General features: G+C 42.6%; 1 long non-coding RNA gene across 1 annotated transcript in view; it reads left to right on the forward strand.

Annotated features, from left to right (window-relative positions):
* The first annotated feature begins 24,930 nt into the window (after positions 1–24,930).
* LOC148147584 (uncharacterized) overlaps positions 24,931–27,665 on the forward strand; it is a 32,674-nt gene continuing 29,939 nt past the window's right edge. Inside the window, exons 1-2 of the long non-coding RNA XR_015759683.1 lie at positions 24,931–25,135; positions 26,072–26,354. This is a non-coding gene — a long non-coding RNA (uncharacterized LOC148147584). The remainder of the gene's footprint in view (positions 25,136–26,071; positions 26,355–27,665) is intronic.

Here is a 27,665-nt window from a genome sequence, read left to right on the forward strand (position 1 = left end):
GTTGTGCTCTGAGGTAACCTTCTTGGCTGCCCACTACATCTCCAATTTCGGTGTCATCTGCAAACTTACTAACTATACCTCCTATGTTCACATCCAAATCATTTATATAAATGACGAAAAATAGTGGACCCAGCAGCGATCCTTGTGGCACACCACTGGTCACCTGCCTCCGGTCTGAAAAGCAACCCTTCATAACCGTATTGGAAAAATAAGATTTGCTTAACATCGATTCATTTAAGGTTGGAGTTTTCTAGTTTTAGCAACGATGATATTAATCACAGAATTTCTGTATGTGAATCACAAAAATAAGCATGATGGCAAAGCAAGTAATTAGGAAAACAAATGGAATGTTGACCTTTATTGCAAGGGGAATAGAGAATAAAAGTAGAAATGTTTTGCTCCAGTTGTGGAGGGTACTGATGAGAACACACCTGGAGTACTGCCTACAGGTTTGGTCTCTTTACCTTAAGGAAGGATGTACTTGCATTGAAAACAGTAAAAGGAATGTTCACTTAGGTTATTACAAGGGGTAAGGGGACCAGGTTGTGTCTATGCGCATCGGAGTTTTGAAAAATGAGACGTAGTCTGATTGAAACAATACAATTTTAAGGAGATTGACAGGGTAACTGTTGAAAGAATGTTTCCTCTTGGGAGGAAATCTATAATCAGCAGGCGTAGTCTAAAAATAAGGAGTCTCCAAATTAAGACGGAGCTGCAGTTTTTTTTTTCTTTCAGAGGGTCATTAGACATTGACATTCTCTTCCCCAGAGATTAGTGAATGATATGAATAAATACTTGCTCGTGAAAAAGTTCTGAAAAATCATGTGGACCATTCTGACCTGTGCATCTCATGTTCTTATATGTGTCATCCATTGAGAGATTAATGTTTTGGGTATCTTCTCTTCATTAGAGCTCCTATTGCCAATGAACCAGAACAATCCCTCAGCTCGATCACATTCAGTTGAGAATGGCGGTGGAAAACTAAGCAACTAGCAGGAGAAGAGTCCGTGAACATATCCACCCTTGACATGGCAGAACTTGTTATGTGAATAGAAAAGGAGAAAATGAGGACTGCAGATGCGGGAGACCAGAGTCGAGAGTGTGGTACTGGAAATGCACAGCAGGTCAAGCAGCATTCTAGGAGCAGGAGAATCGACATAAGGAAATAGAAAAGACAAGATTGAGTGTCCAAATCTGAAGCAAAAGATGCCAAGGGTCAACTGTCCTGGGATTTCCATCAGGGGTGTCAATGTTTGTCTAATTTCTTGCATTCCTCATGTCATTAAGGAGTGGAACATTGACCAGACATATCCTGATCATAAAAAGCAGGATGATTCTAACCTAGCCAGTTACCATACCATTACCTTCCCCCAAACATCAGCAAAGTGATGGGAGCAGCCATCAGTAGTGTCATTGTGACATTCATTCACCAATAGCATGTTTTCCAATGCTTATTTCCACTTGGCAGCTGACTCCATTGCTGGCACTGTAGTTACACACTTTTAGCAGTACAGTGCTCAGCTCTAACATTGGATTGGTCAAGGGCGAAAGTGAGGACTGCAGATGCTGGAGATTAGAGTTGACAGTGTGGTGCTGGAAAAGCACAAAAGGTCAGGCATCATCCAAGGAGCAGGAGAATCAATGTTTCGGGCAAAAGCCTTTCATCAGGAATGAGGCTGTGAGCCAAGGGGGTGGAGAGATAAATGGGAGGGGGGGGGGGGCGTGGGACTGGGGGTAAGGTAGCTGAGAGTGCAATAGGTGGATGAAGGTGGGGGTAATGATGATAGGTCAGAGAGGAGGGTGGAGCGGATAGGTGGGAAGGAAGATGGACAGGTAGGACAGGTCATGAGGACGGTGCTGAGCTGGAAGATTGGAACTGGAATAAGGCCGGGGGAGGGGAAAATGAGGAAACTGGTGATATCCACGTTGATGCCATGGGTTGGAGGGTCCCAAGGCAGAAGATGAGGCGTCAGGTGGTTAGGGAGTGGATATGGAGGTGGCCCAGGACCTGCATATCCTTGATCGAATGGAAGAGGAAGTTAAAGTGTTGGTTTAATGGGGCAATGGAGTTGGTTGGTGCGAGTGTCCCAGAGCTGTTCTGTGAACCACTCTGCAAATAGGTGTGCTGTCTACCCATTGTAGAGGAGACTGCATTGGGAGCAACAGAATACAGTAAATGACATGTGGAGGTGCAGGTAAAATGCTGATGGATGGTCAATGTTAGCTTAAATCATGATCTGGACAGTATCCAAGTTTAAACTGGCAAATTGCAGGTAATAGCTAGATCATCTAAATTTTACTGAATGACCAACTCTAACAAGACACTGCTCAATCCCCTACACCCCCTTAAAATCCGAGTGACTCACCAACTAAACTCTAACAGATGAAAGGCTTAACAGACAATCAATTTTTCAATGTATAATTTCAGTTACATCACACTGCAAATTTTTGCTATAAATTCTGTGTTACGATCAAGCCCTTCACTATCACCTGGTGAAGGAGCGTCGCTCCGAAAGCTAGTGTGCTTCCAATTAAACCTGTTGGACTATAACCTGGTGTTGTGTGATTTTTAACTTTGTACACCCCAGTCCAACACCGGCATCTCCAAATCATGACAACTAAACTCTCTGATTCTTCCTTACTTCCCATCTACTTGTGTCAATGTGGAGTGTGATGGAATACTCACCTTGCCTGTGTGAGTGCAGCCACAACAAATAAAAAAAATCTCAAACAAAACGTTCTGCTGAGCAATACTGCTGCCACTCAACTCTATATTCACCCTGCAATCACTGATACATCATGAGCTGCATTATATTTCAGCCACAGGAAGTGCAGGAACAAATTCACCCCAGTGATCTGTAACATTAAGAAGGTCAACAGCAGCAACATCTCAGGAATGCCAGCACCTTTCACGACACATCTATCAACCTCTACCTTAAAAATATTCCGCCTTTGGAGGAAGAAATTTTCAAATACTCATGGCTCGCTGATCGAAAAAAAATCTCATCTTTGTCTTACATGAACAATTCCTTATTTTTAAATGATGGCTCTTAAGTTCTCGATTCTCAATAAGCGTCAAGATGTATATTTATGAATGGGAGTGTTTTTTTCAATAGACTATGAAAACTTTGGAGAAGGCATCGGACATTCATTCGCTTGAACGTGCTCTACCATTCTAGAGCAAAGCTGATCATTAAGTTTAACGCTGTATTCCTGATCATCCATATCCCTTAATGTTGTAAGTAACTAGAAATCTATCAATCTCTGACTTGAACTTACTAAATGACTGAGCTGTCAGAACATTTTAAAGATTCAGCATCCCCGAAGTGAAGGGGTTCTGGATTCTGCAGCCAGGGAAACAATCTTTCTGCATCAACCCAGTCTAACTCTCTAAGGATTTTTGAGCTTTGTATGAAATTGCCTCTCATTCTTCCAGACTGCAGAGACCAGCCCCAGTCTCTTCAATCACTCCTCATATGACAATCCTACCATCCTAGGAATCAGTTTGGTGAACCTCCATGGCATTACCTCAATGGTAACTATACTGTTCCTTAGGTAAGGGGACCAAAAATGTACACAATGCCCAAGTATGGTCTCACCAGCATTCTTTTACAATTGAAACACAACATTTTTACTCCTGTACTCAAAACAGCTTTATTTAAGTAACAGAATTATATTTGTTCTCCTTTGTGTATGGGTACTTATGGATACTCAATGAGTTAACATGTAAGCTAAGGAAGAAAAAAATATTGGGTGGAAGTAGGCAGTAAGTTGACATTGAGGTATAAGGGGTCATAAGGATGGGTCAGGTTTGCATGGATTGTTAACAGTGAGGCGTGGTGATTACATTGTGTGAAAGAGAGTAAGGAGGTTAGAGGACTGGACTATTTCATATTTATCCCCTTTTGGAGAAAGAAGTTATCCCTTTGGCTCTGGTGAGAGCAGGCCAAAAGTGTTATGTTTTCGTCTTTATATTTAAACTTTGAACATGATGTTCAAGTCCCAAGGCAGGCTGGCCATCTAACCTGCTTGGAAATCGGCAGTTTTTTGGTTTCTTCCAGGGTCACTTTGCCCAACTCCCACGGCATGTCCATGTCCCTGTCCTCCCAATGCGTGCGTACACACACACACACACACACACACAAAATGGTAATGCAGGTGTTCATTTTTGAATGTTGGGTTGGCAGAGCCAGGATTTCTCATGACTCCAAGCAGCCAAACTGGGAATAAAAATGAGGCCCCAGGTCTCAGAAGGGTGGTGATTAGGTGTATCAGGATAGTCCAAGTGATCGGGGGCTTCAGCTGTATTGAGAGACTAAAGAAACTAGAAGTTCTTGGGCAAGATTATGAAGGGTTTTAACAAATTGGATATGGTGAAACTGACAGGATTGTCTGCAAGCAAAGGAAATACATTTCAGATAATTTGCAAATAAAACTAAAACTCTAAGGGATAAAGTTGGAGCTTTTTATTTTCTGAAGCAAATTGTTACAGTTTGGCATGCTTTGCCTAAATTACAATAGTGCTCTCTCTTCAAAAATTCTTCCCTGGCTGTAAAGCACTTTGCAATGCCCTGTGGTAATGAAAAGCGCTATATAAATGCATGTCTTTCTTTTAGGTTACCCTGAAGGGTTATGGGAAGCAGATTTAGTTGCAACATTCAAGAAGGAATTAGATGTACACTTGTATAGGAAAATTTTATAGAGCTGTGGAGAAAGAACCAAGGCGTGGATTTAATTGGATAGCCCATTCAAAAAACTGGCATAGGCATAATGGGCTAAATAACCTCCTGAAGTGCCATGTGATTCCATGATTTTCAGCATTTAACTTTGGTCTTAGGTATATTCGAATCATAAAATCCCTACAGAGCAGAAAGAGGCCATTCAGCCCATCAAATCTGTGCCAAACTTGCAAAGAACATCCCAACCAAACCCTCACATTTCCTATGACTAACCCACCCAACCTACACCTCCCTGGACATATTAGGATAATTTAGCATGGCCAATCCATCTAACCTGTACAGCTTTGGACTGCAGGAGAGAACCAGAGCACACAAAAGACACAATCACCTAAGGTTGGAATTGAACCCTGGTCCCTTTGAGACAGCAGTGCTAACCACTGAGCCATTGTGCCATCCTACTGCGTCTTGAAATCTACCGTCATATGGCAATTTCATAGTCCATCCTGAATGAGTATACTCACTGCAATGACAAACCATGCATCTGTGAACTGTTTACTTCTCTACTTGACCGGAATGTTAATTTCTTCCGTTCTATTGTGTTGTGGAATACACCAACTTGGAACTCATGAAGCACAAAAACTTCCCATGCTGCGGAAAATATCATTTTAACGCATTCAGAGCACCACCAGAGAGGTGGAAAGAAACTCGCTCAGTGATTCACGAACCCTGACCAAGATCATCATCTAAACTCAGGTCATTCCCAATGTTAGAGGAAGTCAGTGCTGTGAAAATCACATACTCAATGAGAGATACAAGAGCATAGACCCAAATATAATCAGCAACCAGCAATATCCAGTAACATTCGTAAGCTGGCCATCCCGCTCCCTCTGACTCTCCTTCCTCACACCTTCTGAGAAGTCATTGCCATTTTATCATCTGATAGCACCTTACAATCTCACAACGTCTCAAAATGCCTCCCACCTATTTTTGGGACTACTGACTAGTTATCAACTGGTCAAAATGTGGCAGCTATAGTAAAAAAAGCAGCACTTTCACGTAGCCAACAGCAGGAGGGAAGTGGGTAGAAATTCCTAGACTTCTATCTGGAGTGATGTGGAAATTCTATTATCCATTAGAATCGTTGGAAAGGGAAGAGGGTGCATTCACGCAGTACTTGAATTGAAAAATTATAGCTGCAAAATTCAGCACCTTCACTGTATTGTATTTTAGTATCAACCTCGATCATTGAGTGGAGGTTGAACTTGAAACTTCCAACCTGAGTGAACATAAAAATTAAGCCAATCGATAGCGTTGTGTTTTCAGTAGTATCTCCCAGCATAATTTACTAACATGACAGGCTCTTAAATAAAATAAGCCAGAATCCTCCAGTGGCTTAACTGGTTATTACTGCAAACCATATAAAAGCTAAAAAAACAACAGAGACAGATTTTTGCTCCCAGGTCATGAGAGCAGAGTCAAGATTATATGATGGAAGAACAGAAGTAGACTATTCAGTCCATTCAATCTGCTCCATTATTCAGTGAGATCAGATCATCCATAACTCCACTTTCTTGATTCCCTGACTGATTAAAAATCTGTCTATTTTGGCCTTGAATACACTTAATGACCTGCAGCCCTCAGTGGTAGAGAATTCCACAAATTTACCACCTTCACAAAGAGGAAATTCCTCTTCTGTCTCAAAGATTGGACTCCTTATTCTGGCATTATGCTCTCTGACTCTAAGTTCTTGCACAATAGTAAAGAATCTTGTCACCGCTACCCTTTAAAGTCCCTTAAGAAGCTTGCATCAGGGTGGTATGGTGGCTCAGTGGTTAGCACTGTTGCCTCACAGCAGCAGGGACCCAGGTTCGATTCCAGCCTCGGGTGACTGTCTGCATGGAGATTGCACATTCTCCGTGTCTGTGTGGGGATTTCTCTGGGTGCTCTGGTTTCTTCCCACTATCTAAAGATGTGCTGAGTAGGTGTACTGGCCAATCTAAATTGCCCATAGTGTTCAGGGATGTATAGGTAAATGTAAGGGAGTGGGTTTGGGATGATGGGTCCGTTTGGGCTGAGGGGCCTGTTTCCACACTGTAGGGATTCTATCCCTCAATAAGGTCACCTTTCATTCTTCTGAACTCCAATGAGTATTGGCCTGACCTACTCAACATCTCCTTATGATGCAGTCTCTTCATACTTAGGAATCTTGGTAAAGACTTGTTCCACAATCACTGATGCAGCCAGACCAGTACTGACCTTCACTAGAAGTGGGTGAGCATTTAAGCAGACATTTATTTGGATTGGTTCTGATTTGGATGTTCCTAAGAAGCTTAGCTGTTCCAAAGCAGCTTTAGGTGGAATTTCCAGGATGGGCAATCTCCTGGATACCAGCCTCAGAGTTCTCTTACTTAGTTCAGCTCTTTGCTGTCTCGAGTTTGCATGCTGGCAGCAACTACAATGGCCTGCCAGTCTGGATCCTCAAGAAAATTTGAACCATTTGGCAAAGAATTGGCTTTGTTTTGGGGTTTTGCTGTGGACCGAGCTAGAGTTCCACTTTTGTCATCACTGAAATAACTTCATGGAGGGCAGTATCCCATCCCCAGTCATCTTTGACTTACATATGCATAGTACATGACACTGACACACCTAGGTCAGAGCTGGCACCCAAAGTAAGCAGAACGTCTGACACTCCTGTTTATTGAAGTGAATGAGTTTTATTGTTACATGTGCTCAAATGCGTGCAGTGAAACGTTTGTGATGTCATTGCTTATGGCGCTATCTTGGGTATAAGATACCTAGATACAAAAACTTAAAGGTTTGGTACAAGATTGAAAGAATAATAAATAAAAGCTCAGAATAAGAATAAAAAGGGGAAAAGAGGACTTGGATTGTAGTCTCTTTCACTCCAGTCTGTGCCAGCACTGAGCCTCCAGACTGCACTGGGCTTCAATAACCAAGGCCTCATCCCTCTGCAACAGCATCCAATCTGGGACACCCCTCCCTGCTACAGCATTTAACCTGGGACTTACCTCCCTGCTACAGCCTCCAGTCCAGAATTCCCCTCCCCACACTGGCCTCCAGTCTGGAACTCTCGTCCCCACACCAGCCTCCAGTCCAGGACACCCCTCCCTGTACCTGCCTCCAGTCTGGGATTCCCCTCCCCACACCGGCCTCCAGTATGGGACTCCCCTCCCTGCACCAGCCTCCAGTCTGGGATTCCCCTCCTCGCACCGGCCTCCAGTCTGGGATTCCCCTCCCCACACTGGCCTCCAGTCTGGGACACCCATACCTGCTGCAGAATGCTGTCCGGGACTCCCCTCCCCACAATGGCCTCCAGTCCAGGACTAGCCTCCCCGGGCTAGCCTTGGTTCCCCTGGACTCACCTCCACCCACCGGCATTCGGTTTGTGACTTGCCTCCGGGACTCACATCTAATGCCAGCCTGGTCCAGGACTCGCCTCTATCTGTCAGCCAGGACTCCCTGACTGGACAATGTTAATAGCCCCAATCAAGAACTCATATTCTATGAGGTCCACCTGGCTGGTCTCAGAACAATCACTGCAGTGGGCACTACTGACCTTGCCAATGATGCCCACGTCCCACAAAGGAGGCATGTCCAAAAGGGTAAGTCAGGCAAATTTCAAAGGTGGGCAAATCATTCAGAAAAATTCTGAGAGACAACATAATTGGTTATTTAGATATTTTTTAAAATCATTTTTCTCCTTGACTCATTGGATCTGACATCATAGTCTGGGCCAGCATTCATTGCCCATTGCTAGTTGCTCTTAAGAAGGTGGTAGTGATCTGCCTTCCTGAACCACTGCAGTGTATTGGATCATCACACACCCACAATGCCTTTAGGGAGAGAGTTCCAGCATTCCAATCCAACAACACTGTAGGAATGGTGATATATTTCCAAATAAGAATGGGGTGTGGTGTTGCCAAATATCTGCTGTCTTTGTCCTTTTTAGGTACCAAGTGGTCATAGGTTTTGAAGGTGTAGTCTAAGGAGTATGGTGCACACTGCTGCTACTGAGTGGCGGTGATGAGGGTGGTCTGAATGTTTGTGGATGCAGTGTCAATGAAGTCAGCTGCTTTGTCTGGAATGTGTCAAGCTTCAATATTTCTGTTAGAATTGCACTCAAATGAGGAGCATTCCATCTGAATCCTGACTTGTGCCACAACAGGTTTTAGGGAGCTAAGAGGTGAATTGCTCATTGCAGTATTCCTAGCCTCTGACCTGCTCTTGTAGCCAATGTATTTATACAGCTAGCCCAGTTCATTTTCTCGTGAATGGTCACCCCCAGGATGTTGCTTTCGCAGTAACTGAATCAATAGTACATTTATCCTTAGAACATAACCCACATTGATGGTCATAATAGCCTTGCATTTAGTGCTTTCAACATTGGTGGCGTGGCACAGTAGTTAGCACTGCTGCCTCACAGCGCCAAGACCTGGGTTCAATTCCAGCCTCAGGTGATTGTCTGTATGGAATTTGCACATTCTCCCCGTGCCTGTTGAGTTTCCTCCAGGTGCTCCAGTTCCCTCCTGCAGTCCAAAGATGGATAGATTAGTCATGGGAATTACAGGGATAGAGTCGGGGAGTGAATCTGGGTGGGAGGCTCTTCAGACAGTTAGCATATACTTATTGGGCCGAATGGCCTGTTGCCACGCTGTTGGGATTCCAAGGAGGTGACCGTATCCCTGATAATATTTTCCAAGAATACCTTCAAATCCATTCTCATAAGTGAGGCTGGAAATATGTTTAATGCCCTCATGGCGAGCAAGGTCAGCAATGAAAAGTAAGACACTGGATATTATTCCAAAAGATTTTACAGTGCCATGTAGCATCACCTTTACTAAGGCTTTTACTGCCTTTGCCTCTGTTGGACTGTCAGGCCACTGATAAACTCCTGTCATCAGAAAGGCACAGATTAGTCAAGGAGAGTCAGCATGGACTGGCTCAGGGACATCTGTGTCTGATTAACCTGCAGGGACGAGAACAGCCTAAGATAAAAAGGCTGACTTTTATTTTGGGACAAGAAATTAAGTACACATTAAAACACGAACCAAATGGAGAGAAAGGGAGGAGGAGAGAGAGTGGGGAGGAGGGGAGAGAATGGGGAGGAGAAAGAGAGAGTGGGGAGGAGGAGGAGAGAGTAGGGAGGAGGAGGAGAGGGAGAGAGAGAGAGAGACAAGGAAACTACACTGAAAAATTAAAAATTCCGTACATAAAGGGTATCGCTTTACAAGAGATGTAGTTAAGAAATACATGTGTAGGAGCATCCTCTCCAATCCTTCACCATGTTCCTGAGGCCACAGTTGCACCCAACAGCCCTCAGTTAATGGACAATCCCCTACAGGAGGCTGACAAAGAGGCTGCCAAAGGAGGTGACCATGGGCAACATCAGATAGGCCCACCAGATCACCTTAATAGGTATCAATACGGACAACGATGGGATCCATCTTCAGCATATTCTCCGAATGTCAGTGTACAGAGGAGCGAGTGCGAAAGGCGGAGAAGGAAGAAGCAGAGAGATTTAGCAGAGAGGCCGTTATGGCAACCAACAGACAGAGGGGGTGGGGAAAGAAAGAGAGAGAAAGAGGGAGAGATAATGACCTCCAGAGTAAACTCCAGTCAGGGTTATAATCCTGAGGGGAGGAAAGATTGTTGGCTTTCCAATATCCTGTCTTCCAAGCTTCATGTTCAAAAAAAAATCAAGAGTAGCTGCTGAATCCTCTTTTTCCCTCTCTCGGATATGATAATAATGATGATAATGTTGCTGAATCCTTCTTCTCTCCCCTTCGCTAAATACGCTTCATCCAGAATAGATGTTCCAACTCTGCTCCATTTTGCCCACCCTGAACTGTTCCTCCAATCACAGATCCCATCTCTGGAAGAGCATCAGGGAGAGCAGAGAGAGAACCTGTGATTGGAGGAGCTGGAGCAACCAGTGTGGCAGAGGCAAAATGTGTGATTGGAGGAAAAGCAGTGTCTCACCCAAGCTATCAGCTCCTCCAATCACAGACCTGAATAATTTTCCCACTGTCATTGACTGCAGAGTTGTAAAATCCACCAAATAATGGAAATGTTCCATTTCTGAACTTGACTGAATTCTTGTAGGAGGCAGCAAGGAAAGTTGACTTGGATAGCCTTGATGTGGATTTTAGTAGCCTTTGACCATATCTTAGAAATGTTAGAGCCCACGGGATGTGACAAGTTGTATTCAAAGTTGGCAGAAAGCAAACGGTAGAAGTCGATGGGTTTTTGTGTGACAAGAAGGCTGTTTCCAGGGGAGTTCTGCAGGAATTGGTGTGGGATTCCTTGCTTTTCATTATACAAATCAATCATTTTGACTTAAATAAAGGGGACATAATTAAGAAGCTTTTAGGCGATTGGTCATGAAGTTCATGGTGCGGAAGAAAGGTGTAGACTGGTCAAGTAGGCAGAAAAATGTCAGAAGGAAAACAATTTGATGAAAGGTGAAGAATTGTATTTTCAGGAAGACAAGTCAAAGATATATCCAATAAATGGTGGGATGCTGAAGCTTAGAATGCATGTTAAAGGTCAATAAAATGGTAAGACAGTACAGAGATATGTTATTAGCCTACATATAGAATGTATAAGCAGACACCTAATACCTAAACCATATAGAAATATAGCAGGAGTGCTGTATACAGTTCTGTTCACAGGAAGAAATGATTGTCCCGTGATTGCATGTGAAAGGATTCAGATGAGATTTGTGTGTATGTTGCCAGGAATAAAGAATTTTAGCTGGATGAAAAATTGGTTAAGCTGGTGTTGTTTTATTTGGAACTGAGACTGAGGGGAGATCTAATGTTAAAGTACACAAAGCTATGAGGGGCCTATATAGAGTGGTTAGGAAGGTCCTAAGGCCCTTGAGAGAGCTCAATACCTGGGCTCCATAGATTGAAAGCCATTGGGAGAAGAATTAGAGGAGAGTTGAGCAGGAATCCTCTCACCCAGAACATGAGGGAGTTCTGGAACTTAGTGACTAAGAGGATGGCAGTGGCAGAAACCGAAATTACATTTTGAAAATATGCTGAAATAAGCCTTTGACATGCTATAGCTGTGGACAAAGAGCTGGAATGGGACTCTGGACTGGATCACTCTTTACGAGCTAGTATAAACACTTGGAACAAATGGACTCTTGCCGCAAAAAAAAATTCTGATTGTATGACCCCAATTTTTATTTCCCAGGTTGGGGGTGCAGAAGTGTTAGAAACCTTAACTTCGGCTAATCTTTTATGTCAACAAACATTTCACTCTAACAGGTTAAAAAAAAGCCTTTCATCAACAAACATTTCAATATGCAGATGGAGTTTCCATTAAAAGGCCCACCATTGTGAGAATGATAGTTTTGAAAATCAGTCACGCAGCACAAATCCTAGAATAGTTTTATAGAACCAGGCACTCTGGAATAACAGGAATATTGTATTTAATGCCACAATTTTTCAACATTTTATTAACAACTCTGCAATTAATGAATTTATGCACTTTTTATGCCCGTTCACAATCCCAAAGGGAGCCTTATCTCCACAAAAGAAAGAAATATAAACACCCCTCCAACTCTCATAATGCACACCATTTCACTACTCCTCACTTCCACACACTTTCCATGCCTCACCCATGCCAACCCATGAAACCAAATGCCCTCTACCCATCACCATGGCCCCTCAAACCCTATTCAAATTAAGAGCTACTTCCACCCGCCACTCTTTTCCCCTACATGACCATGTCAATGTATTGGGTACGCTGGATAGTTGCACAACTCAGGAAGCTCAACACTGTCCAAGACCAATAAAAACACACCTGATTGTCACCTCCTCTTGCTCATTCACTCCCTCCACCACTGACACACAGTGGCAGCAGTGTGCAGTGTCTTCGAGATACACAAGAATTCACCAAGGCGCTTTACACAGCACCTTCCAAACCCACAGCCTCTGCCATCTCGAAGGACAAACATCTGGGAACACTACCATTTGCCAGTTCCCCTTGAAGCCACTACTACCCTGATTTGGATATAAATAACTATTAAGTGATATCACTGGGTAAAAATCCTGGAACTCCCTTCCCTAACGGCACCATGTGTGCCCCTACATCCCAAAGACTGTAGCAGTTCACAAAGACTGATCAACACCAGCTTTTCAAAAGCAATTAGGGATGGCCAATAAAGGCTGGTCTAGCCAGAAACACCCACAATCCCATCAATGAATAAAAAAATGTCTGGAAGTACCCATGCAAATAGAAAAAAAATCATAGTTCTCTGATATAAAGTTCTAAGTTGTAGATTACAATCAATTGAGAAAAGCTCTGTCACACATGAGTACATACTTTGAGACCTTCAGAAGTTGACACTTGTTGCCACTTTATGACAAGTCGACACTTGAAGATGCTTCTTGGCATTCCTTGATATAACTACACTTATTGAAAACTCATGACGGGTCAACATTTGTTAACCAGTTGTTGACAGGTCTTGACATGTTAGACAACTCCAAGGGATTTACGTACGATTTGTGTATAGGCTTCTCCACAGTTAACAGAATCATAGGGCACCTGACCATCCCCAAAAGTATCTCTGGGTCCAACCCTCAAAGTGTCCTGGGATCACATCCACAAGGGTACTTCAACTCTCCAAAGGGGTAAGTGAGGACTGGAGATGCTGGAGATCAGAGTCGAGAGTGTGGCGCTGGAGAGGCATGCAGGTTGGGCAGCATCTGAGGAGCAGGAGAATCAACGTTTTGGGCATCAGCCTTTCATCAGGAATGAGGCCCTTTCATCAGGAAGGGCTTTTGCCTGAAATGTCGATTCTCCTGCTCCTCAGATGCTGCCTGACCTTTAGATTAGATTAGATTCCCTACAGTGTGAAAACAGGCCCTTCGGTCCAACAAGTCCACACTGACCCTCCGAGGAGTAGCCCAGCCAGTCCCATTTCCCTCTGGCTAATGCACCTAACACTATGGGCAATTTAGCATGGCCAATTCACCTAATCTGCACATCTTTGGACTTGTGGGAGGAAACCGGAGCACCCAGAGGAAATCCACGCAGACAAGAGGAGAATGTGCAAACTCCACACAGACAGTCACCCAAGGCTGGGATCGAATCTGGGACCCTGGTGCTGTGAGGCAGCAGTGCTAACCACTGAGCCACCGTGCAGACCTGCTGTGCTTTTCCAGCACCACACTCTCCAAAAGGGTAACCTGGCTATCTAAAAGACATGCACTAAGAATAGATTTGTTCTTACCTGCTCTAATGTCCACACTTGGGATTCCATACTCCAGGGATTCCAAAACCCATTTCAGTGGAGATACCTGGTCAATTACATGATCAGTTTCCTCCGGGAGCCACAAACACATGAAATGCAACCCAACCCCAGTCATACTCCCATGAAGATGACAGATGCCAGGTTAAGTAGTGGGCCTTGACTTGATTGACTCCTGGCTCCTTCCAGCCATTTTGCCATGGTAGAGTCACTCTCCATCTCAGGGGAAATCGAACCTTGTATGTTTACGCTTCTGTTTGGCATCTTGACCAGTATTTACTTCTTAATCAATGTTACTAAACTAGATTACCTAGTCTTTATCTCATTACTATTTGTGGGAAAAAAAATCTATGTAGATATTCGCTTACTGTGTTTTCTACATTGCAACAGTGCGGCACCCAGTTAGCTGAAAAGCACTTGCAAATTGTGAAAGGTGCTATATAAATGCAAGTATTTATTGTACTTATATTCACTGTCTAAGCTCACACGCGTTATATCCTAGCACTCAGGTGAGGATTGGATTAGCAGAGACATGGATGGGCCACTGCTATTAAATAAAACTTGGTGCGCATTTGCTGTACTTGGAAGTCAGCAAAAATACTGGTGATTTTGTCAGTCTGTCTCTAATGACAAGCAGGCTGCCAAACATCCCCAGCACTAGTCAGGGGTGAAATGTACTCAGTTACAGGAGAACTGCTGCAAATGACATGCATTAAGAGAGCTTGCCAGTCAGTATCCTGTTTTCTCAACCTCTCTTGTTCAACTCCTCCACTTTTCTCATATGCTTTATCTGAAAGATGTTCCTACCAAACATTTCAGCTACAGATTTTCTGCCTGTGACAGCCCTTCAAACAACAGCTGAAATTCATTTTGCCTTCCACCACATCCTGTTTGAGGAAACTTCAGACATTTTCCAATGTGATTGGCTTGTGCTTGTGAGTTTAACCATTTGAGATCTTCAGCCAAGTGTGACCCTTGACTCCACACGTCCTGCTTAAAACACAAATGACTGAAATATATTATTACATTAATGTGTGGTATTAATGAATAAAGTATGTCCATTTTAAAATTGGCTTGTATTATGCAATGAGTGTGTTTGAGAAATTTCTGTGGGTCAGATCTGCAATGGATGGTAAGTTGCACCAGTCAGCAAATATAATTTCAAACTTAGCTGATGCAGCATTTTATTGATAGGTCATAACTTTACTTTCAGAATGGATATTTAGTGCCGGAATGCTTGCAATAGGCAATCGCAAATAGTGGTCTTAAAAGTTACGATTTCTCCCCATTGGTAGACTCACCCATAAAAAGGAGAAAGACTTCTGGTGTGACGTGCTGTCTGTGTTGACAGAGCCAACGTTAAACAAAGTGGCAGGACGAGTAGTTCCAGTGTCCTGGAGACCAGGAGCAGGAAACTTGATCAGGGCTCAAACCTCCTGAGCTGAAAATGTGTTGCTGGAAAAGCGCAGCAAGTCAGGCAGCATCCAAGGAACAGGAGAATCGACGTTTTGGGCATAAGCCCTTCTTCAGGAATCCTTCCTGAAGAAGGGCTTATGCCCGAAACGTCGATTCTCCTGTTCCTTGGATGCTGCCTGACCTGCTGCGCTTTTCCAGCAACACATTTTCAGCTCTGATCTCCAGCATCTGCAGTCCTCACTTTCTCCTCAAACCTCCTGACCCCCATCCAATCATCCCTGCAGGAAAAAGTGAGCACGTGGATGTCTGAGGAGAATGGTTGTGCTCATCATGATTCCTGAAGAAGGGCTTATGCCCGAAACGTCGATTCTCCTGTGCCTTGGATGCTACCTGACCTGCTGCGCTTTTCCAGCAACACATTTTCAGCTCATCATGATGCCCCTTATGGCTGAATCCCTGCACTCACCGTGAAGAGCCGTCTGGCTAGGTGAGGTCTGAAAGGGTCGGTGGGAACCATGCCTCTGCAACAGTCTGCAAGGGAGAAGGGAAAGTCATCTGATAGGAGAAAGAAAGCTGAAGGGGTAAACCAGAGCCAGCACATTGAATGTTAATGAGTACGGTGTCTTTTCCCATAGTTAAAAAGAAAATAGCTGGGAACAAAATGTCAGAGTGGTTTCCCGCAGAATGCAATACAAAGCCAAAAATTAATTTGTGGATTACAACAAATGCACTATCATGTAAAAATTCATGTGAAAATTCCAGCAAAGGTTCTAAATGAGCTGGCAAACTACACATACTCAGTACTGCCAACATTAAAGAATGGAGAAATGCCAGAAAATGAATTCATTTTTAAGTCCCACTAATCAAGACCATACCTCGTAAGTATTTAACATGACTCGCACAAATCATGTTTATCTATCTTCGACAGTGCCAGTGTTGAAAAACCTCACTCACACACGTAGTGGGTACATTGGCCACCCAGTAGCCTGCCTATGATTGAGATGGTCTCCAGGTTTCTGCATTATTTTAGTTTATGTCCGAAGCTGGGACACTGTATCGAACTCAACGTCCTTGAAATAAAGAGGACAAAGTCAAGCCTAGTTTTATGCCTCCAGTTTGCTTTCGACTGTCCTCAGATGAAAAGATAGAATTGAGCTTTGCTTTAAAGGGACCATTTCCTGATATTAGTCTTCCTCATCCCTGGACCCTCCATGAGATTATCCAATGCAACAATTCAAGTCTCCTAGCTAATTTGGGTGGCACGGTGGCTCAGTGGTTAGCAATGCTTTGTCAAAGCACCAGGTATCCAGGTTCAATTCCTGCTTCAGGTGAATGTCTGTGTGGAGTTTGCACATTCTCCCTGTGTCTGCATCGGTTTCCTCTCACAACTCTATGACTCTATGAATCCAAAGATGTGCAGGTCAGATGAATTGGCTATGCTAAATTGCTCAAAATGTTAGGTGCATTAGTCAGGGGTAAATATAGAGTAGTGGAATGGGTCTGGGTGGGTTATTCTTCAGAGGGTCGTTGTGGACTTGTTGGGCCGAAGGGCCTGTTTCCATACTATAGGGAATCCAATCTAATTGACTTGCTTTGGATAATGAAAGCTGCCCTCTGACTGCTCAGGAGATTTTGTCAGTGCTGGATTGTCGTTGGCTGCTAAGTAAATGATTGTCTGGCAAACCTGGGTTTTATGATAGGGCCATCTTTAGGCAGACTGATGAGAGGTAATCACAAGGAAGAGAAAAAAAGTCAGGAGCAGGTGGCAGACAAGGGAGGGGGAAAGTGACATGGCGGGGGTCATAATCATGTGGGTTTGCAAGAGGCTTCTCCAATATGCATAAGTCAGAATAATGTTTCTGCTTCACAAAGGAAGCTGTTTCCAAGTGATCTCATTTGCTGCAGCCACAACTCAGTTATCACACCAAGCCATGAACACAATTGCGAATTATTGTCAAAGGCCCGGGAGCCATTAACTTTTCAGTCAAGCTCCTTTCCAACTTCAGAAAGTGGCACTATCTAGTTTGCAGATCTCCATTGCATCCAAAGTTCACCAGGAAGACCACATGCACCTATGTTTGTATGAACTAGATTTTACATGTATGCATGCATTAAAGATTATTTTCTCAATGATGGCCAAGTCCAAATGATATCTCCTCAAGGAGAATGTGATTGAAACCTGAATCTGGTGCTATGAGAGTAAATGGCCCCAAAACTACTAGCCAATTGAAAGGCAACATCAGCACTGCTAATATCAGCTCCCCTCTGATCTTTCTGCTTCTAAAACTAAAATGATCTGGATCATCAGCTAAATAGCCTAACCTCATGGTCCCCTTCCTCTGACCAATGCTCCTGGTGAGTCTCCCACACCACAACTAGAGTTTGAGTCCCTAAAGTTTCCACCATTGGTGGCTGCAGTTGTACAAATCAATACTGGATATATAACCTAACACATTGATAAAGTTAAAAATCACACAACGTTAGGTTATAGTCCAACAGGTTTATTTGGAAGCACTAGCTTTTGGAGCACCACTCCTTCATTGAGGCAGCCCTCACACAATCTACATTAGAAATAACTCCATTATAAGTCCAATCTCTTAGAGCATGTCTAAGTTTTATTGCAAACTAGCTCTGACCAATTTTCTTTTGTCAAAGAATATTTTACCACTTCAGAAGAAAGCAGAATGTTAATATCTGTGGTTTCTTTACCTCCCACCGTAATGTGGTTCATTTCACTCCTAATATTTAATTTTAATGCAGTAAATCATTGGTGGTGCCCAGGACAAGACTTTCAGATACCAAAATATACCGCTCATAATCCTGTTATTTTTCTCTCTTATTTTCGGATGTTTTTATTGGCTCACAATATCATTCCAGCCTCTCTTTTTCCCAAGCCAGATTGACTCCTACACATGCCTGACATCATGAATCTTTGCATTTATGACAGCAATCTTTGAATCTCTGTAGCTTTCCAAATGATTCTGTGTTTAAATTGAGTTGGAACTGCGGGCTATCAGGAAAAGCCATTATCTGCAGTTGTTTTCCAAAAACAGACAATTATCGTCAGTGTTGTAATGTATTAACAATCTTTAACAATCTGTTCACCATTCATCCTTCCATTAACTCCAACAAAATCATGTTAACTAATCACTCTACACTGAACTTGTATCCTTCTCTGTTTCTTTCCTATCTTCCCTCATCCTTACTCCTTTTCCTATAGTTCCTTGAAAGTGGAGTCTCAGATAGGTAGGATAGAGAAGAAGCCGTTTAGTATGCTTTCCTTTATTGGTCAGAGCACTGAGTACAGAAGTTGGGAGGTCATTTTGCTGCTGTACAGGACATTGGTTAGGCCACTTTTGGAATATTGTGTGCAATTCTGGTCTCCCTGCTATAAGAAGGATGTTGTGAAACTTGTAAAGGTTCAGAAAGGATATTGCCAGGGTTGGAGGGTTTGAGTTGCAGCGAGAGACTGAATAGATTAGATTAGATTCTCTACAGTGTGGAAACAGGCCATTTGGCCCAAAAAGTCTATACCGACCATCCGAAGAGTAACCCACCCAGACCCATTCCTCTACATTTACCCCTAACTAATGGACCTAACACTATGGGCAATTTAACATGGCCAGTTCACCCAACCTGCACATCTCTAGACTGTGGGAGGAAACCCACACAGACAAGGGAAGAATGTGCAAACTCCACACAGATGTGTATTTTCGAACCCGGGTCCCTGGCGCTGTGAGGCAGCAATGCTACCCGAAAATACTGGGGCTGCTTTCCCTGGAGCATTGGAGGCTGAGGGATGATCTTATAGAGATTTATAAAATCATGAGGGGCATGGGTAGGGTAAATAGACAAGGTCTTTTCCCTCGGTTGGGAGAGTCTAGAACTAGAGGGCATATGTTTAGAGTGAGAGGGGAAAAATTTAAGAGGGACCTAAGGGGCAACCTTTTCACATAAAGGGTGGTGAGTGTATGGAATGAGCTGCCAGAGGAAGTGATGGAGGCTGGTCCAATTACAACATTTCAAAGATATCCGGATGGGTACATGAATAGGAAAGGTTTAGAGGAATATGGGCCAAATGCTGGCAAATGGGACTAGATTAGGTTAGAATATCTGTTTGACATGGACAAGTTGGACCGAAGACTCTGTTTCAATGTTGTACATCTCTATGACTCTATGACTCTATTCTTATCATTTCCAAACCAGCCAACATCCCTTTCTGGTTCCCATGTTAGCAGATATTGTTAATTATTCTTGCTCCTCAAATCTTCAGATGTATCATCATGATTCCTCTCTATGAATAACAAATCCTCAATCTTATCATCCTGGCAAACAATTGTCCAATCTCCCTCCCTATGTTTGAATTTTTTTCAATCAGATTTCTGCTCCATCTGTAGCATCAAAATCACAAATGGCATTACATGTGGTTGTGAAAAAGGTGAAAGCTTCCCCCTGAGCATTTGCAATCCTTGACATTATCCTCCTCCAATTTCTCTCCACAATCATCCTGTTGGATAGGACAGCACTCACATGGTTCCAGTTTTATCTTTTTAGTCATACTCAGAAAATCATCCAAAATGGCTTCTCTATCTGCTCTCACACCATGAGCTCTGATGTCTCTCAAGGAACTAACCTTGAAGACTATTTCTCATCCACAAGCAACATCATTTGAAAATAGAGCATCAGTTTCCACATGTAGGATAATGACAACCTGGTTTGCCTCACCACCTTTCTTCACACTTTCACTGTCTCTAAATTATCACCCTGCTTCTCCAACATCCAGTACTGTATAAGCAGAAATTTCCTTGAACTAACTACTTGGAAAATCAAAACCATTTTCTGTGGTCCCTACCAGAAATTCCATTCCCCAGCCATTCACTCCCTCACCATCTTTGACAAGTGCCTGAGGCCAGGTCAGACTGTTCACAGTGTTATCTAGCCCCAGCATGAGCTTCCAATCATACATTTTGCATCATTACCATTTGCACCCGTTTTCCTCTCTGTGATATTGTTCAATTCTACCAGTACCTCAGCTCTTGAACTGCTGAAACCTTCAGTCATATCTATTCCAGCGCTATTCAGTACAGGGTTCCAACTTTCTACATTTGAAACCTTTCAAAAAGTCTGCTGACTGTATCAAAAATTTACACTAATGCCTGTTCACCCATCGCCGTTGTGGTCACTGACATCCCTCGGCTTCCAGTTAAGCAATCTTTGACATTAAAATTCTCATTCTTACATCAGCCTCGCCTGTCCTGTAAAATCTACTTGTTCTACAAACCTCCGAAAAATCTGTACACCTTTAATCCTGTCCTCTTGAATATGCCCAGCTTTAATGGGTGGCCATGCTTTCAGATACCTTGGTCCCAAGCTTTGGAATCCTCTGAAATTTTTCCTTCTCTCTTTTCACCTCCTCAAAACCAATCTCTTTGACACTAAACTACTGACACCAGGTGAATAATCTCCATGTGTGACATAGCATCAAGTACTGGTTCAGGACTCTTCTGTGAAGCACATTGAGATGTTTATGACATGAAAGGCACTTCACAAAAACAAATTATTGATATTGTTGTACCAGTATCTTTGGGATCTTCCTGGAACTAAAATGGATGGCACGTTTAACCATAGTAACAGCATAACACTTCAAGATAATTAACTGCGCATGAAGCACTTTGTTCCAATGTTTAAGTGCATTCTCTTTATCAACTATATTTTAAATATTAAAAATAAATTACCCAAGTTATAAAATTCTATTATTGAAGATAAAATCTACTGGGCACTCTGTCAAAATATGGTACTTGATAACAGACACAGATTAAACAGTGTTACTAAATGGTAAAGAGGTGATTTTGGTAGGAGGCAGGACTGATGCATGTTGGGCTGTACAAGTTTTACATTGAAACCCAGAAACAATGGGTTTACAAATGTTCTTTAGGGAAAGAAACCTGCCAACCTTAATCAGTCTGGCCAATAGATTGCTCCAGATTCACAGCAAAGTTATTGACACACACACACACAATCAAGAAGTTCCAAGATGTTGTTAAGCTGACTGCAATATTGTCCCAAGAACTACTCTCATTGAACAAACTGCTACAGAATGTCCCAGCGCCTTACAATATTTGCCGGATGAATTTCACCCTTTTGTATTCTTCCACCCCATTGAACATCTTACAGGTAGTTTCTAAATCCATGCCAGACATTGCTGAACTGCTGCTTACCTCACCTTCTCTTCTACCATGGACACCTCGCGTTATGAACCTTGGTCCCTAGAGGAATATAGGAGCCTCTTCTGCCATTCAATATTTGCTTTAATCCCATTCTGTAACATACCCCGTCAACATACAACCCTGGCCTCCCCAAACATGCACAATCCCCGTCACCAGATTTTCTATCTAAATACTGTAAGTTCAAGATTTAGAAATGTGTGTGCAGCATAAAGCCCCAGAGTCCCAGACAATCCAATATAAGCAACACTCGTGATAACCATTGTGTCCTCGATAATTAGAGAATGATGGAGAAGTGGAGCAAGTGGCCAAACGCTGACATTTATGCCATTTCTCAGGACAGCTCAGGGTGGTCCGGAAATCTGCCTGTTTTCTTAATGAAATTACAGTGCGAACACGGAGAACCTTCATGGAATTTTTTGCTTGCTACTCTGGGTCACATCGGCTGTCCATTCCTAAGAAAATTTTCAGTGAAGCTATATTAAATGCTTGGTACCATGTGCTGTATTTCGGTTGATTCAATGTTCTGGCATTTCAAGGCACATTATTTTACAAAAGAAAGTTCATTTTTAACATGCTTCCATTATTCCTGTGCTTTAGCTATTTTGATTTCAGTTTTTTTGAAGCAGTTCAACATGAAGCATCTATAACTTTGTGATTCTGTGGTTTAAAAGAAGAAAAATTAATGTGGTGTCACAGGAGAATATATTGTGATTCATACAAATAAGGTTCATTTCCTGCTCTGTGTGAACTTTCCAGAAGCTCAGGAATAGGGTGGGCCTCTATCCTGGGGCTAGAGTTTCGCTGGCTTGAGATATTTTATGCTGGAAATCAGGTTTGGGAAACATAGTTGGTGAGTTTAAGTATTTTGTTTACTTTTTTAAAGATTTGCCAGTGTTTATTGACCTGCTGCCCTACATTTCCTTGTTGTGAATGGTATGTGGTGTGGTTGCTATGGCAATAGTCGTCTGGACATTGTACGGTGTGTGGGTTAGGTATTTAGTATGCGGCCTATGAGGCATGTGGACTTAGGTTAGTTTGTAATTTTTGCAAGTTTTTGATACAGTTTATATATTTCCAGGTTTATATTTACATATAAATATATAATACATTAAAGTGTTGTTTATGTGAATGGTAGCAATTTGTCATTTAATTGGTATTTAATGTTTTTTTTGCTGAAATGTGGGGGATGCAATTAGCCATCCTACCAATGCTCCTGCATTCAGCAGTGAGTTTGTGGTTTCAAGAAAATATTCAAACCGGGCGTAGTTACAGCTAATTTTATTGTAATAAATTCCTGATGCTCTGGAGTAACATCATTTATTATTTTAATTTTTTTTAGACAGAGTTCAGCCTTGACAGTAATTACGACCAAAATCTGTCTCATTCAGCGGAGCACAAACCTTTTCAACCCCAGCACTGCCATTTCAAGCTTTTTCAGGCTGAATTCCACAAAAGAACTCTGAGCTTCTCACGCCCTGCTGGCTCACGTTGGTGCTACTAAATCATCAAAACAACTCTACACTCCTGTTCACCCATTCCATTTCACTTTCTCTTCTCTTTCACATTTGCTATCTTTACCTCTGTTCTTCCCTCATTTGTATTTTCTTGTTTCAGCTCTCTTACACCTCCTCTCTTCCCTTCCTTCTTCGGCAGCTTTCTTCTCCACCTTCATAGGTTTCCAGTCTTTCTCTGTCTATGCAGAAAGGTTTTGGAGTTGGGAAGGGAATTGGTTGCATTGGGTCTCCAAAAATGGAAAGGAATGTGCTAAGGAAGTATGTGAAATTGCCCGCCTGAAATGGGGTCATTTTTTTCTGATGATAGAATCCTCTCGTGATTGACAGCAATGTCAATCAATCAGGTGCAATCAAGGAATCAATGAAGTCAGGAGAAAGTGAGGACCGCAGATGCTGGAGATGATTCCTGATGAAGGGCTTATGCCTGAAACGTCGATTCTCCTGCTCCTCAGATGCTGCCTAACCTGCTGTGCTTTTCCAGCACCACACTCTCGAATCATTGAAGTCAACCACATTCAAGCTAAAAGTATTTGTTTTCAGAAAAAATGACCCGTTATACAAAGAGCACATTTTAACTTCTCAAATGCTGAAAATCATTGCAGATTGTTGAAGAATGTCCAAACTAAATTTATTTATTTTTTCTTCAACACCATATCAATTGCAAACATAAGAGAGCACTAAAAGTGTTCTCATCTCTGGGATGTACATATTAAATGGCCATTATTCAATTTCAGAATTTACTTCAGTAGGCAATGAAGACCATTGGAACTAGTCACTTTATTCTTTAGTAAAAGACAATTTCGCCCACTTAAAATTGTTACATCTCTCTGAAGCTGACAACACTTCAAATTTAACCAGGACAAGTGATGCTTTCTTTCTTTCTGTCCCTGGGGCCTGTGAAATTCTGAAAAATATTTCTATCCCTCCACACTGAAACATGCAGAGATGTGTTAACAATGTAGGCAAAACAATGTGCCAGAAGTAAGAAGACATGAAAATTGATGGGGAGAGTCAAATTTTAGGGTGTAGTGACAATTTTTGACGTAAAATATTAAAGTACTAGCTACCAGCTCCAGTGTAAAAAATTGCACTAGTCATTACAACATGATAAAGGACAGCTTCTCATTCACTTTAATATTGTGTTTTCGGTACAAATATTGCTGGGGGCAGCCCCAGTTCCAGAGGTAAGACTGCAAAAGGTAAGGGGACGATGTTAATGACTCTGGTAGCAAGAAAATGTTTTTCTGAGGAATACAATTATTGCTGCGTCACCAACTTAAGGAAGGGGAAACACATCCAGGACTCCTGTTCAAAATCCCAATCCAGCTCCCACTTGGGAGTATATGTGCGTCTGACCATCCAGGGAGGACAGTATCGGTGTTTGGATTCTGGGACTTGTTTCTAAGTTCAGCCACAAAGAACTCTATCCTGGGAGAGATTCTGAAGGCTGAAAGTAGCCAGTGCACCGGTGAGGGAAACAGAACCTTGTTAAAAGGAAACCAGAGAGAAGCCCTTTAGGGCAAAACAGGGGAATGAGCATTAGGACAAACTTTTTTTTAAAATTTGGGCGGCCAACTAGCAGTGAGCTTTGCTGAGTTCCAGCTTGGATTTATTTTCTTTAGCACAATGGAAACCTGGATCAGAGCCGAAGGAGAGAACTGTTTTTTTTCCTTTGCAGCTTTTATTTGGCTTGGGTTCTATGGGAGGTAATTCACTCGCTTACAATTGCATGCCAGCAAAAATAAAAGAGTGACAAGAAATACATGCTTGTATTTTTTTATATTCTCTTTCTCTCAGAAAATCACCCGGTACCATACAGCCTGCTTTTAACAGCTGTGCAAAAGACATCTTGCAGAGGAGATCCGAGCCCTTCTCTTTAAAGTGGAGAAAGGACTGTTAAAGTGTTTTCACTCATTAATGACCAGCTTAATAAAGAGATGAGAACAGGGTGGAAATTTCCCATTTGAATTTGAAGTATGGGCAGTGAGCGTGTGGTAATGTACACCATGGTTCAAGGTGAGCAATGTCGCTTGGTCACGTGTGTCTCATTTTGTTGCCTACGCAAACCAATTGATGCAGGGGTTATTTGGCGTTTCGCATAGTGAGACTTTCTGAGGTCAAACACTCCTGTGTCATAATTAAAGGCCAGTTGGACAACTCTTTAGATGGTCACCCAAAAACTCCCAAGAAGGCACCATTGGCTCCCGGGGTGAGGGACAATGCCTTCCAAATGCTGTTCGCCAGAGGCCCTGAGAGAAGGTCATTCCTATTCCCAGCCAGACAGATAAGAAGGCCATTTCAGCAAACCCCTCCAGCCTGAGCAGACAGCGCACCTTGGGTAAGGGCTTCAATGAACAGGGATTGGACCAGTGCAGGAAAAAATAAGCCAATGATTTACCATACTCCAAAAGAGTAAATAGCACTTACTCTCTCTACTACTTTGCACTCACAGAGCCTCACACTGTGCCACTCTGCCACTGCAAACACCTCTCACCAGGATGATAGACTGCAAACCTTAGCATCACATACATCATGTCCATTGAAGGGCTCATATCACCACATCCTCTCAAACACCGACCCCTCCTACTCTCTGCACTTTCTACTCAGCCACTGAGGATACCTCACCGCTTCTCACGGTTTATGAATGATCATAAGCTGCTCCTGTGCCCATTTCCATCATACTGAAGCCACCTCTTTATTTAATTGGAGAAAGAAACTAGCCCATAATCATGCTTAGAGAGCCAAGACCAGTGGGGATTAGCAGAGATCAAGTTCCTTTCTTGTTTTAGGATTATGAAACTAGTCTGAGGATACTATTCCTGCGCTGATGGGGACACACCAGTGGGCTACCAATTCAGTCAGGAATATTGTCTTCTGCTCTTCTCAGATGAACATGAGCCTTAACACAAAATTCTCTCCTTCGGCACCAATTCATGCTCTTCTCTTCTGCAGGCATTAATGGCACTCATGATCATCAGTTAGGAAGAAGATATATCGTGAACACGTCCTTGCCTGCACTAGGAGATAATGAGGACTGCAGATGCTGGAGAGTCAGAGTGGAAAACGTGTGGTACTGGAAAAGGCACAGCAGGGCAGGCAGCATCTGAGGAGCAAGAGAGTCGATGTTTCAGGCATAACCCTTCTTCAGTGCCTGCACTACATCTGGGACTGAAGACTGTGCGCCTTCAAAGGACACACAACATGGCTTTCAACAGCACCCTCTGCCAGCTCAGAGGTAATCAGCTCAGTTGGGTCCCTTCTCTGGATTAAACTTGGGGCAAGAAACATAGCTGAATATCCTCTGATGAAACTGTAGGGCCTATAGTTAATTAGAGACCGTTGCCGATTGGCATAATATTGCAATAGCAGGCCTCTGTTTAGACCATTTCTTTATGACAAGAGAAATGTCTAGAAAGGTATGTCTAGGTAGGTCCTCAGGTAAGCTGGTGAGACACTTCATGTGCAGGATGGTTAGTAAGCTTGCTTTCCCAGCTGGAAAGCACAATATGCAGGAGCTGACAAGCTTACACAGAAAGGATCGAAAGTGCATCTTTGCACAAATTATTCATTTTTCTGGATTGAGGTTGATCCCAGCAACTGTACCCATATTTTTCATGTGGCATTAACATTTCATTTACCTGAGTTCATCAAGTACAAATATGTTAATGAGGAGAATGGATAACCAGAGTCTGCATCAAACAATTCATGGCTAAGTGCAAAATCCAAATTGTTGTGCCTCAGCTTAGAAACTCAGCTGGATCAGTAATATTCACTTACATGTGATGAGAGCAAAGCTGACAAATATCGCTCCTCTCTCACTGTCCTTGAACTGATTGGTTTTTTAGGCCATTAAAAAGGGCTGTTACATGTAGAGTCACATGTAACAATGGCAAATTTCCTTCCTTAAACAACATTTGCATAGCGGATGGATTGTTACAAAAGTCAACAATGGTCGCCACTTGACTGGCTTCTTTTGATTCGAGATTTTTTAAAATTAAGTTTTGCCATCTGCTATGGTGGGGTTCAATGTTCCGAGACCATTAGCCTATGGCTCTGGATTACAAATCCACTATACTACCATCTTCCTTTAAGCAGACATATGGTGACTACAGGTGTAGGTTAGAGATTAAGACTATTCTTTCAAAACACTTTCCAGACCAACAAGCTCTATCACATTGAAAGAAAAAGGCAATGGACGATTGAGATTACTGCCACCTACAAGTACCCATTTAATTCACAGACCATCTGTTGTTGCTGACTTATTACTATATTGCCATGACTGTCACTGGGTCAAAATCCTGCACATTTCTTTCTAAGAACATTTTGATGAGTTTGCAACTGATGGACTTCAGCAGTTTATAAAAGTTGGGTGATTAGACAACACTCGTATCCCATAACAAATAAAAAAAGAGTATCTACCACTGTTGAAAGTTTCTATTTTTCTCATGTCAGCCATCCTAGATCTTCTGTGACTACTTATTTGTCAAAACCACAAATGAGATGAATGACCAATTAATGTATTTTGGATTTTGTTGATTAAGCGATA

The sequence above is a fragment of the Chiloscyllium plagiosum genome, unplaced genomic scaffold, assembly GCF_037043375.1.
Source record: "Chiloscyllium plagiosum isolate Xiang-an unplaced genomic scaffold, Cpla_swu_hap1 HiC_scaffold_16, whole genome shotgun sequence".
NCBI lineage: Eukaryota > Metazoa > Chordata > Chondrichthyes > Orectolobiformes > Hemiscylliidae > Chiloscyllium > Chiloscyllium plagiosum.